This window comes from Paramisgurnus dabryanus, chromosome 17 (assembly GCF_030506205.2).
Source record: "Paramisgurnus dabryanus chromosome 17, PD_genome_1.1, whole genome shotgun sequence".
NCBI lineage: Eukaryota > Metazoa > Chordata > Actinopteri > Cypriniformes > Cobitidae > Paramisgurnus > Paramisgurnus dabryanus.
In genome coordinates, this window is record NC_133353.1 from 15,127,423 (window position 1) to 15,141,104 (window position 13,682).

The following is a 13,682-nucleotide window of genomic DNA, read 5'->3' on the forward strand; positions in this document are numbered from 1 at the left end:
TGACAGTGGTTTAAGCAATTAGCGAACTGCACATTTGTGTTTTTGGAAAATGTGTATAAATGCACAAAAGATTCCTTGCACATAATAAACATCTAAACATATATTAGGTAATGCCTCTCCCTGTATTACAATGCGTCTTCACAGTAGGCTACACAGTTTTTATATTTTTTGCCTTAATTGATGTTTAATTATAAGTTGATATAATTTTTTATTTTAAGAAATGTAGCTACATTGTTATTGACTTTTTATTTTATTTGTATTTTATTGTTTAGTTTAGTTTAGTTTTTTTTATTTAATTGTGTTAGTTAGGTCTTTATACCTTTTTAAGTTGTGGCAACATGATTTTTGGTCGAATTAAAGTAACTTTTATCATTTTTACAAGGGAAGAGTCCAGTGTCCAATATCGCAACCCGTATCCATAGTAAATATTTGGCAAAGCAAGGTAACTAGTAAAACAACTGCCAATTTATTTGTTAACATCCTTAAATCCGGTAAACGCGAGGTCCTGCTCCTGTTTATTAGATACATTTGTATATTTATCTGGCGCATTCTTTAATAAAGCCAAACTTACCAATGCATTAAGTAAAGTGTCTGAAACAGAATTAGAATAGCTCAAATTATTTTTAATGAAAACTGGCACTGTTATTTTATTAAATTTTGAAAGTGGACATATAATCAGAATCATGCCTTGACTGTTGAAATAGTACCTGTTGAAATAGTACCTATTTTACTGTTGAACCACATACAATGCTAAAATGTTGAAGTATGAACAAATATTAATATAAACATGCATACAACATTTTTTAAATACATTTTAAATATATAGTCTAAATATATAAGATTTTTCCAATAAAACCTTGTTTTATTAGTATAATTAAACCATGAATAAATCGCTTTATTTCGGGATTTAGTCATACAGTGACTTTATATTTTAATCATAAAGCCCTACATTTCTAATTAAATTACTACGATTTAATGCCAATCTGTATGTGATAATATTGACCAGGGCTGGGTTTCCCGATAACGATTGAACTTAGCAGTTAAGAGCGCTTTCTACGAGCTACTTAACGAACATTCGTTGTTCATTTACGTGCATTTCCCAAAGATGCACGTGAAACGATCGCTCGCAGCTAGGTTTTAAGTGCTACTTACGAGTCGCTATCCATTTGTCAAGTGCTGAAATGTCACCAATAGAATGACTCAGGGGCGTCAGTTTGTGTTGAAAAGTTTTGGGGACAAAAGATCAGATGAAAAAACATTACAGTAGGACGGGAAAAATATTGAATAACGGTGCATCAAAAATGGGCATAGTGAAGGCCGGTCAACAACATAAAAATACTCATATTACGCATAAATCCCTCAACAATGTCAACTGCACATGTAACAGTCCCTACAACACCAGCTCAACCAAACAGTGCCAAAGCACCATATTGTAGAAAACAGCACGTTAAGTCAATGATTACAATGAATTTCATTACATATGTAAAAGAAAACACACCATAAGCAAACAACGCAACATATGTGACCCTGGACCACAAAACCAGTCGTACACTGCAAAAAATTATTTAAAAAAAAAAAAAATTCTTTGTATTTTTTTCTTGTTTTCAGTAAAAAAATATCTAAAAATTCTTAAATTAAGATGCTTTTTCTTGATGAGCAAAATGACCCAAGAAAATAAGTCTAGTTTTAGACCAAAAATACCTAATGTAAAAAAAAATCTGAAAAATGGGGTAAGCAAAAAAATCTTGAACATTATTCTTAAACACTAAATTCAAGAAAAATTCAAGAAAAAAATAGCTTACTCCATTGGCAGATTTTTTTTGCTTGTTTTATGCACAAAATCACTTAAATTTGATATTTTTTGTACAAAAACTAGATTTTTGCTCATCAAGAACAAGCATCTTAATTTAAGAAGTTTTTTATATTTTTACTGAAAATATTTTATATTTTTTCTTGAAAATCTGACTTTCTTTCTTAGTATTCTTGCCTTGTTTTCAGTAGAAATATCTAGAAATTCTTAAATCAAGATGTATTTTCTTGATGATTAAAATGACGTTAGAAAATAAGTCTATTTTTTAGACAAAAACTATACAATTTAAGTGAATTTTTGCTTAAAACAAGCAAAAATATCTGCCAATGGGGTGAGAAAATTTTGCTTAAATTAAGTGTTTAAGAAAAAAGAAATCTTATTTTTAGATTTTTTTCTCACCCTATTGGCACATGTTTTTGCTTGTTTTAATCACAAATTCACTTAAATTGTATATTTTTTGTCCAAAAACTAGACTTATTTACTGAAAACAAGACAAAAATACTTAGTAAGAAAGTCATTTTTGCAGTGTAAGTCGCACAGGTATTGTTTGATTTTTCAGAACATTTTAACCAAATGCTTTCTAAAAGTGGTGGGGACAAAATCAGCCATTTCCAAAAGTGGTGGGGACATGTCCCCAGCGTCCCCAGTGTAAATGACACCTATGGAATGACTCGAATTTGTAGCAGAAGCTTGTTTAGGCTAATGATCTTCAGCCGATGTGCACTAATATTTTTAATAATATATTTTCATTATTGTTCAATGACTTTTTAAATGTTTTAATGATTTATTAAATATTATTTTCCGTATTTAGTTAGGACTCGTCCCACTGCGAAATGCCTTGTGCGTTTCAAGTTTAGATTATTATTATTATTATTATTATTATTTGTTGTTTATTATCTATGTTTATTTATTTTTATGAATTATTGCATTTTACCGTAAATATTAATTTGGTTTCTGTAATTAGATGCCATTTCCCTTCAAAACAATGTTTAGATGAATTATAGCAGCAATCGGTATGAACCATTTATCAATTTGCTATACCAACTTTTACCAAATAACAAAAAAATTTTACCAACTTGTACAAAATACGTTTTCCTTCTTTATTAATTTATGTTTAGTCATTTAAATTTGATTTCTCATTTGAATTTTAAATATATTATATTATGTATTTAATATAAAATAAACAAAGAAGAACCCAATAAATAAATAAACATTTAAAACATTACATTATCGTCATTGCAGGAGTGCAATTTGCTGGTTGTCCTGTAGGTGACCTTGTAACTCTGTTGTCTTACGATGCACTTATGAATGAACGATTACTCCAGAGCACTCGTAGATCTACGATGATTTTCAAGTGCAACTTAAGTTACGAAGCTTTTGGGAAAAGCCCTGGGCCGGGTTTCCCAAAAGCATCGTAAGGCTAAGTAGATCGTAAAAACGATCGTACGAATCATCTTAGAATTACGGGCCGTTTCCCAAAAGCTTCGTAGCTTAAGTAGCACTTGAAAATCATCTTAGATCTACGAGTGCTCTGGAGTAATCGTTCATTCAAGTGCATCGTAAGACAGCAGTGTTACAAGTTCACCTGCAGGACAACCAGCAAATTGCACTCCTGCAATAATGATAATGTAATGTTTTAAATGTAGGCTATATTTATTTTTGGGGGGTTTTCTTTGTTTAGATTACTTTTAATTTAAAATTCAAACGAGAAATAACAAAATTTAATTGACTAAACATAAATTAATAAAGAAGGAAAACATATTTGGTACAATTTTGGTAAAAGTTGGTACTAGCAAACTGATAAATGGTTCCTACCAATTGCTGCTATAATTCCTCTAGGCTACAGTAAAAAAAAAAATGTTTTAAAGGGTATGGCATCTGATTAAAGAAACCAAATAAATATTTAAGGTACAATGCAATAATCCCTAATAATAAATATAACATATTACAAATAATAATAATAATCTAAACTATAAGATAAAATGCAGAAATACTAAATACCGAAAAGAATATTTCATTATGAACAATTTTAAAACTAAAAGGTTATTGAACAATAATAAAAAATATTATAAACAATATATGTGCACATCGGCTAAAGATCATTAGCCTAAACAAGCTTCTGCTACAAATTCGAGTCATTCTATTAGTGCGCTTTGTACTAGCTACTTAACGAACATTCGTTGTTCATTTACGTGCGTTTCCCAAAGGTGCACCTATAAAGATCGCTCGCAGCTGGGTTTTAAGTGCTACTTACGAGTCGCTATCCATCTGTCAAGTGCTGAAATGTCACCAATAGATTGACTCAAATTTGTAGCAGAAGCTTGTTTAGGCTAATGATCTTCAGCCGATGTGCACTAATATATGTTTTTATAATGTTTTTCATTATTGTTCAATTACTTTTTAAATGTTTTAATAATTTGTGCATAATGAAATATTCTTTTCCATATTTAGTTAGGACTCGTCCCACTGCGAAATGCCTTCTGCATTTTATATTATAGTTAAGATTATTATTATTATTTGTTTTTTATTATCTATGCATTGTACCTTAAATATTTATTTGGTTTCTTTATCAGATGCCATTTCTCTTCAATTTTTTTTTTACTGTAGATAAATTATAGCAGCAATTGATAGGAACCATTTATCAATTTGCTATTACCAACTACCAAAATTGTACCAAATACGTTTTCCTTCTTTATTAATTTATGTTCAGTCATTTAAATTTGATTTCTCTTTTGAATTTATATTAAAGTAATGTAAACAAATAAACAAAGAAGAACCCAATAAATAAATATACATTTAAAACTAATCTACGATCATTTCCAAGTGCTAAGTTATGAAGCTTTTGGCCTGTAAGTAAGATGATTCGTACGATCGTTTTTAAGATCTACTTAGTCTTACGATGCTTTTGGGAAACCCGGCCCAGGATATTTGAGAGCTTCTGAGGTGTTTGTCTACCTGCAAGAAGCGCAATCTACTTAATTTTTGCATACATTTACTTAAATAATACAATGTAAAAATATTAAGTAAATCATAGTTAAAATATGCATATAAATATAAATTTTACATAGAAATATGTTTAATTTTTAGTTATGTATTTTGTTTTAGTCGTTTATTTGAAGTATATTTAGTTATTTTTAATTATTTGGTGTGTGCGTGCGTGTGTCAGGGATGAAAGACAACATACATATATAGTGGAAAAAAACTGTAATTTATTTATATTAAAGGGTGATGGTGACAAGTGAAAATGTGTTTATACTATGTACAATATTTACAAGTAAACAAATAACAAGGACACAAAAAGGAGAGGGACATGAGCAGTGTCAAATCAAAGAAATAAACAAAACAAAACAAAACTAAAGTTTAAACCCTCTAACCTGAGCTACAAAGGAAAGGTGGTGAGATAAATCTTCAGCGTCATACGACGCCCTACCCACACTACCTACCCGAATAGAAAACGTCATGCGCTCCTTCATATTACAGAAAACGATTCCCTATACGTGACACTAACAAAGTCACAAAACAATGCTAATAAACACTCAAAAGGTTCAAACGCAAAACGAGTGACTAACAAACGGGGATAAACGGATAGACTGACATAAAAAGCAAACAAATTAATATAAAAACATTAATTATCAATGGCGTAGGCCTACAAGACTACTCATTTTAAACTTTTTGCATAGACATTGTATTTGATTAAATCAGTGTTAAAATACGCTATCTCTAAAAATTATCATTGAATTATCTCTCTAACTCTCATTAAATAAATGCTTGTGTGTCTGACTCAGCCTTAGAAAAGAAATATTATAACGTGGGGATGAGATTAATTTACATAAAGATAACTGTTACACTATGTAAGCTACCTCTGAAGACGCTTGAGGCATGAAGAATCATGAAACGATTAATTGATTGCTGTAAGCTCTAACATTGTGGGAATTGCTCTCCTGATGCATCTTAAGGTCCAGCACCAGCAGACTCGCTAACAAATAATGCAGTTGGCTTTATACTGTACTATTTTCGACGGACAATTTCCAGCCTGTATTTGACTTTTCCCACTTTCGTTGGTAGCCTACTTTTGAATTCGCTTTCGTCTCTGAAACTTTCGCACGTGGATGCAAGCTACCTCCAGCTTCGGCCTCCGCGAGCTGCCTCTGCCATCGCATTGATTTAAAACCGGAAGCGCTATTTAATTCTCAAATACTGGATGATTCTGTATTATAAAGGATGGGTGTCAACCCTACTTATGAAATATTTGCGCAAACGGAGATGTATGTAGGCAGTGCATGACTGTTAATAAAGTGCAAAGCCTTTATTAGTTTTTAAATAAAAGTCCGTTCAAAATAAAGCCTCTCGTCACAGGGCTTCCGTTTTCACTATACTCCTTCCGTTTCCACTATACTCTCTCTCACACATATATACATACTTCTCTTACATACACACATTTTCTTCAGACATGCATACATTCTATAGATATGTATGTGAAAGGAGAATGTGAGTGTGTGAGAGTAAAAATGCATGTATGTTAAAGGAGAATGCATGTATGTGAGAGAAAAAAAATATATGTTTGTGAAAGGAGAATGTAAGTGTGTGAAAGTAAAAATACATGTATGTAAAAGGAGAATGCATGTATGTGAGAGTAAAAAAATATATGTATGTGAAAGGAGAATGCATGTATGTGAGAAGAAAAAATATATGTATGTGAAAGGAGAATGTACGTGTGTGAGAATAGACATGTGTGTATGTGAGAGGAGAAAATATATATGTGAAAGAAGAATGTAAGTGTGTGAGAGTAGAAATGTATGTATGAGAAAGGAGAATGAATGTGTGTGAGAGTGCCAGAATGAAATATGTCTTGTATGGCCCTTCATACCGAACACTTATTTTGAATTTGCAACCGCCACTGCTACATTACATTGTACTGCTTTGAATGTAGTTTTCATTGTTGCTTTTATTTTGTTTTATTTTACTCTAATATTGCTTTCTCTGTCTGTATATTTATAAGTTTAAATAGTATTGTTTATGTATGCAACTTCTAATATTTATGTGTAATATTATTTTGTGATTGTGACAATTGTGGATTGTTCAGTTTTTTTATTAAATAAACATTTCAAACTCAATTCAAGTTTTTTTTTTTTTAAGGGTTTTGAGCATTTATAGTAGGATATAGTGGGGGGGGGGATTGTAGTCTTTCTGCATAGCAGGCAAATAACCAATCAAGTCACTAAACTATGAGGGCTTGGGTTGGGCTAAATACAAAGTGTAACCAATCAAATCATCTCAACTGGAAAGTTTCAAAGTTGTGTCCCAATAGTTGTCAGAGTTTTGGGAGGGGGTTTTAAAAGCAACCAATCAGTGTTGGGATTAAACACCAATGGGGACACTAGAATTGTGAAAAGGTGTGAAATCCCAGTACCTCTGAAGGTGTGAAAATGTCCCCTGACAAAATCTTCAATGGGATTATTTGCCATGGCAACAAATGGCTGCATATACCACAGGAATATCCCCTCAGCAAGATACATCCGAATTGGTATCATTACGGGAGTTTCCTAACTTGGTGGAATTAGAAGTTTACCCTCAGTGGAACTAGTAGATACTTCCGAAAATCAGTGGTGTTTACAGGAGTTTCCTAGTACGGATACACCTCTTTTCATGCATTATAAGGATGCGAGTATAGGATTCGGTATTTGGTTTCGGATTCGGACGAATCTTAAACAGTGGATTCGGTATTCGGCCGAACCCAAAAAATCTGGATTCGGTGCATCCCTAGTTTGTACCGTATACAACAGTGAAATATAGCTGTCAATGTGTTTTTGTTGTTTTCTTAGCTCCAGCGAAAACAATAAGGGCCAATAAAGCAAGAAATATTGATGTGGCAGAACAGAGCAGACGTATTACAAGAAAAGGTAAATGAGTTGGAAGCCTTGAACACCAAGCTTCGGCAACAAGTAGTGGAGCTTTCATCACAGAAAGGTAACATACTGTACCCACTGTATAAATAAAATATTAGTATATGCATTGTATGTATTAGATTAGTGGTTCCCTTTCAGTCGGTCACTACGACGTCACATCGTGACCGACGAATTGGGAACTCGCTTAGAGAGACCAATCTGCTTCGTATACTACTAAAACGCCAATGAACTTGGCATTGAGATATTTGCATAATGCTGGCGCTGCCCCGCCAGGTGCCTATATAAGCAGCAGGTGCAAATATGGAAATTAGCTTTTTTGCTTCGAAAGCCGGCATTATCTGCTACTGAGAAGCTACTTGCTCTTCTGGGAACGGTTGCTGAAGTTGATTGACAAGCAGTACTAACACAGCGGACGCTCGCAGTATTCCACTGCTCTGCATCTTTTTTGTTTTGAGTTTAGTGTGTGCGTTGCCTCTCCCTGTGCACATCATCAGCTGAGCACCTAAAGAGTGATTTCCCTAAAGAGTGATACATGAGAGCTCTGTGTCTTTTTAAAGACAGCCACTCTCTCGTATATTCAGAGATCAGCGTCCTTTTCAGGATACCTTTTCCTCCGTGCGATCTTGGATGCGAGAACTACAGGGATTCCAGTGACGGTCAGGAGCGCTGTCTTCGTGCTTGGGCATCGAGCACACCGAGGCTGCGTTCGTGGAGAGCTTTTGTTCTCTCTGTGAGACCATAACCCTCTTGGATTGCGGAGACGACTGTCGTTTCTACGGGAACGACGTCCGCGCCTTTGCAGTGCTGAACGCCGCCATGGTGCGGCTGTCAAGCGCTCGCAGGACGCTCTTCACATCACTACTCTGAGTAGGACGGAGGATGCGTTCTCCACCTACCGGCCTTCTCATCCTCAGCCGGTTGAGGCTCCGGTGGAGACTGCAGAGTCGTGTTCTACGATTTCTGCCGAATCCATTGGACCTCCTTCTGGTCCCATCACTTCTGCAGCATCAGAGGGGTGCCCATTTTTTCCCTCCGAGGCGGAGTCGTCCCGGAGATGGCGGTAGCTGGAGGGGTTAACCCCTCTCCGCCCGAACCGTCCCGCCCACATGATTGGTACTTCGAAGCTGCTCGGGCCTCTCGGTCCTCACCTCCGGTGCCTTTCTTTCCTGACGGCACGAAGAGCTGACGTGATTTGCGGCCGTCTCGGCCGTTCAGCTTTAACCTCTCACCTCCCTCACCAATGGAGCCGCTAAGGGCAGGGACCCCTTACGGGCGCTGCCTATCAGGCATGCGGAGACGCGGCTTTAGCCCTGCACGCAATAACGTTGCTGCAGGTATACCAAGTGAAGGCTTTAGAGATTTACGAGGGAGGCCGCGACCTTCAGTCGTGCGATGTCCACCACAGTGGTTCAAGATTGCTACCTTTGGCTGTGTCTGGCTGACATGACGGACGCAGACGAGAACAACTTCCTGAATGCTCCTGTCTCACACTGTCCTTGGTCCACCAACGCCGGCTCCTCAGTCTGCCTCTCGCCGTCCTGCGGCGGCCACCTCCGTTCCCCTCCTCGGACCCCATCTCGGCAGCGCAGGGAAACCGGTCGTCAGCAGCTCGCCCGCCCGCTTAGCCGCTTCCCGTGAAAATCGGCAGTTTAAGTGGCCAGAGACGGGCGATCCGGAGTGGCAGAGGATCACTCTTCAGGAGACGGTGATTCGCTCCTTCCACCCGGTAGAGGGTCGGGTGGAAAATCCTTGGTTTGCATGTGTTCCACCGGCTGTCCAGCTCCAAAGAGATGCACAACCATACGATAGTCCACCATGTTTTGAGTAAGGTCACCATCAGGCCACCAAAGAAATCTCAGCAGATCCATGATCACAACTTGTTCCTTCCTAAATCTGGTTATTACTCCAATCAATGAACTTGTTAGATCTGGTCCCTGTAATAGTTGGGTATTCAAAGACATCCCTTGAAATGTAGCGCCACAATCAAATACAACCCGGAGCTTTCCTTTCCGAGGGTGGTAAACACTGTGATGGGGTATATACCATACTTTACCATTGCTACGTTTCAAGTCCTCAGCTGGCACTCTCTCAGCATAACCGTTAGAAATTAGATCTTTCATGACAACAGAATACTCAGAATGAAATGAAGCATACCTTTTCAGCCTTTTCATTAAATTCAGAGCGCGCTGTTCAGCAATTACCCTGTTGTCTGGCATATGCACATCTTTATTTCTCAAGGGTAAGCCAATAGAGTAATGACCATCAACAAGCTTTAATGAGTTGGTTGTCATTTCAACAAACTTATGATCTTCTCTTGAAAATCCAACTTGTTCATTTGTGTTACTTTCAGGAAAATCAACTTCAAATTGTTTCTGCTGCCAAAGCTCTCCTAAGTCTGAAACTGAAATCCTGTTAACTGTAACTTCAGGGTATGTAAAGACTGTTTGGCCATCACTATCTTCTATTAGTGGACCATTTACTGTCCATACCAGCCTAGTTTTAATTGCATATGGTCCATTGTCCACACTGCTGATCACTTGAATTGGTTCCATGACCTTTGGGGCATTTACTCCTATCAGCAGCTCTATATCGGAGTCAATTTCAGGCAGATTCACATGTTTCAAATGTGGCCATCTCAGAAGATCCTTTAGTCTTGGGATGTTCACATTATGCACAGGCATAGTATTTTGTGTATAGGCATCTGGCAACTCTATGAAGTCTCTTTCATTAAAACCGGCCACCTCTAAACCGGAAACAATGTTGGTAGTTGTGACTTTCTCCTGACCCATAGTACATAAGAGAATGTTAGTCCTTTTACGTGGCAGACCAAGTGTGTTCATCAGTCCAGATGTACAAAAAACTGCTGTGCTTCCTTGATCCAGAAAGGCATACGTAATCACAATCTTATTTCCTTTTTTAGATTTTACTTGCACAGGAACTATTGACAGTTTGCATTGATTTTCACCAACTCCAATAAATCCACTGGACTCAAACTCCAAAGCACTGTCCATTACAGCATCTGTTTGTCTACCAACTTGAATTGAATTGGTCACCTTCTCACTTGGATAGATGTGAAGTATACTAGGGTGCTTAAGACTACATACTTTGCATGAAAGGCGATTTCTACAATCTTTACTGATGTGCCCTGTACAGATAAAGCCAAAACAAATGCCATTCTCCTTAATGAATGCAATCTTTTCATTATGACTCCTCTTTTCCAATAGAGGGAACAATTCCAAAGTGTGTTCACATCTACAAAACAAACAACTTTTGTTGCTAGGTGAGACAATTTCCTTTTGGTTCATTCCAGTTCTTGATTTCCTTTCCATGGTTGTAACAGTAGTAGCAAAACTGCTTCTTTTAGGTTTAAGATAAGACTGAAGTTTTCCTTTATTTGATGATTTGGTTCCTGTCAGTGATGTAGCATCCTGAATATCTCCAAATACTGGATTAGTCATTATTTTTACTTTTCTTTCAACAAAGTTAACAACGTCGATGAAGGTAGCTCTTTGATGGTTTAATTCTTTCAATTCACAAACCTTGGACCTCCATTTTTCCCTTAATTTGTAAGGTAGTTTCTTCACTACAGTCAACATGTTAGTAGGTGTATTCATCTCATGCATATATTGAATATCTTCCATGCAATTACAACAACTTCTTAAAAACAGACTATAATCTTGTAAAGCCTTGAGATCTTCACTTTTGATATTTGACCATGAGAGAACTTTCTCCATATAAGCTGATGCAATTTTATACTGATCACCAAAATGCTCTTGAAGTAAAGCCTTAGCTCTTAAATAACCACGATCAGCAGGCATATGCAAACAACTTCTTACAATCTCTCTTGGATGACCCCTGGTGTACTGTTCAAGAAAGTAAAAGCAATCATTAGGGTGGCTACTTTTGCACTCCACTCCGCTTTCAAAGGATTTCAAAAAGGCATGAAAATGCAGAGGATTTCCATCAAACACTTGAATTTCCTTTTTTTTTGGCAAAGATGACATACACTGTTGTTGAATCAGCAAAGATGTAATTTAATTTAGTTTATCCATAATATGGAGAACTTGATTAGTAAGTCTTGTATCAGTCACATCACTTTTAGCAGAGCGTACACTTGAGCCTTTAAGCACATTCACTTTTGCCATAGCTGCAGCAATTTCCATTTGTAACTCAAAATCCTCCTTTTGTTTCCTTAGACTTTCCCTTACGAAAAAGAAGTTTATTCAAGTGTGCTATAAGTATACTTCTTTTAAACTTAAAATAAAAAAGTATACTTTCAGTTTACTTTTTATGTACCTCTCTAAAATGTACTTTAGGTACTTCTCAGAAATATACTTAAATTGTACTAAAGTATACTTGACCTATACTGACCGAAATGTCAGTATATTTGTATATTAAGTATATTTGGCCTATACTTGTTTACTGACATATAATTAAAAGTATTAAGTAAAAATGCAACAACGAAAGCTACATCAAGAAAGCTGCAAAAAGCCATATGAATAGCCCTGGTAAAAAATAAATATACTTTATTGTATTTCAAGTATATTTAACTTAGCATGTACCAACTTTTAATATATTGAAAGTATGCTTACAACATATTTGCTTACAATTAAACTTTTAATATATTTCAAAATAATTATAATTTAATATATTTTCTAAAAGTATACTTTAAAAAAATATACTTGGAGTTAAAGTTCTGTGCAATTTTTAAAGTATACTAATTTGAACTTATTTTAAAGTTTATTTTAGGTATACTTTATCTGTTAAAGTTATCATTATAATAATGCACTGACAGCATATTTATAAAATACATTATTTAGCATCCTTTAGAAACAGTATATTTTAAGTAAATTTTGAAAGTATATGTAGTGTACAGTACAAATGTGTATTATCTTCATGGAGAATCTTTAGTGTTAGTAAACTAGTAGGTTATTAATTTGGTGCTGCAGGTATACTTGCAAGTATTCTTTTACTATACTTTTAGTTAACTAGTGTACTCATACTGAAAGTGTACATGCAAGTGTTCTGTTAGTGTACTCTTAGTAAACTAGTAAGTTACTAATTGTGTGCTGCAGGTATACTTGCAAGTATTCTTTTACTATACTTTTAGTTAACTAGTGAACTCATACTGAAAGTGTACATGCAAGTGTTCTGTTAGTGTGCTCTTAGTAAACTAGTAAGTTACTAATTGTGTGCTGCAGGTATACTTGCAAGTATTCTTTTACTATACTTTTAGTTAACTAGTAGTTTACTACTCAACTTTACTTTAAGTGAACTTAACATCATACTATATATATATATATATATATATATATATATATATATATATATATATATATATGTATTGCACTTAAAGTACAATAAATTGTTCCTGTGTATTAATTTTTATACCTGACATATACCTTAATTGTACTTTCAATTTGAAGCTAAATCTTTCGGATGCTATCAGTGAGATAATCAAACAATAAAAAAAGAAAAAAATATATATATATATAATGGGACACTACAGTGGACACTGTAGAATATGTGAGTAAAAAAAGGAATGGAATAATTTGCAAATCTCATAAATTTATATTTTATTCACAATAGAATATAGACTATCTCTGCCCATCTTGACTTCTGAGAGGCACTGCCACACTTTTTATACCCAATCATGTTGCCAATTAAGTTGCAAATTGGTCCTTTAGTTGTTCCTTATGTACATTTAACTTTTATACTCTTATTGCTACCTGTCCCAACTTTTTTTGGAATGTGTAGCTCTCATAAAATCCAAATTGAGCCAATATTTGGAATGACATTTCAAAATGTCTCACTTCAACATTTGATATGTTATCTATATTCTATTGTGAATAAAATATACGTTTATGAGATTTGTAAATTATTCCATTCCTTTTTTACTCACAATTTCTACAGTGTCCCAACTTTTTCTGATTTGAGGTTGTATATATATATATATCTATATATAT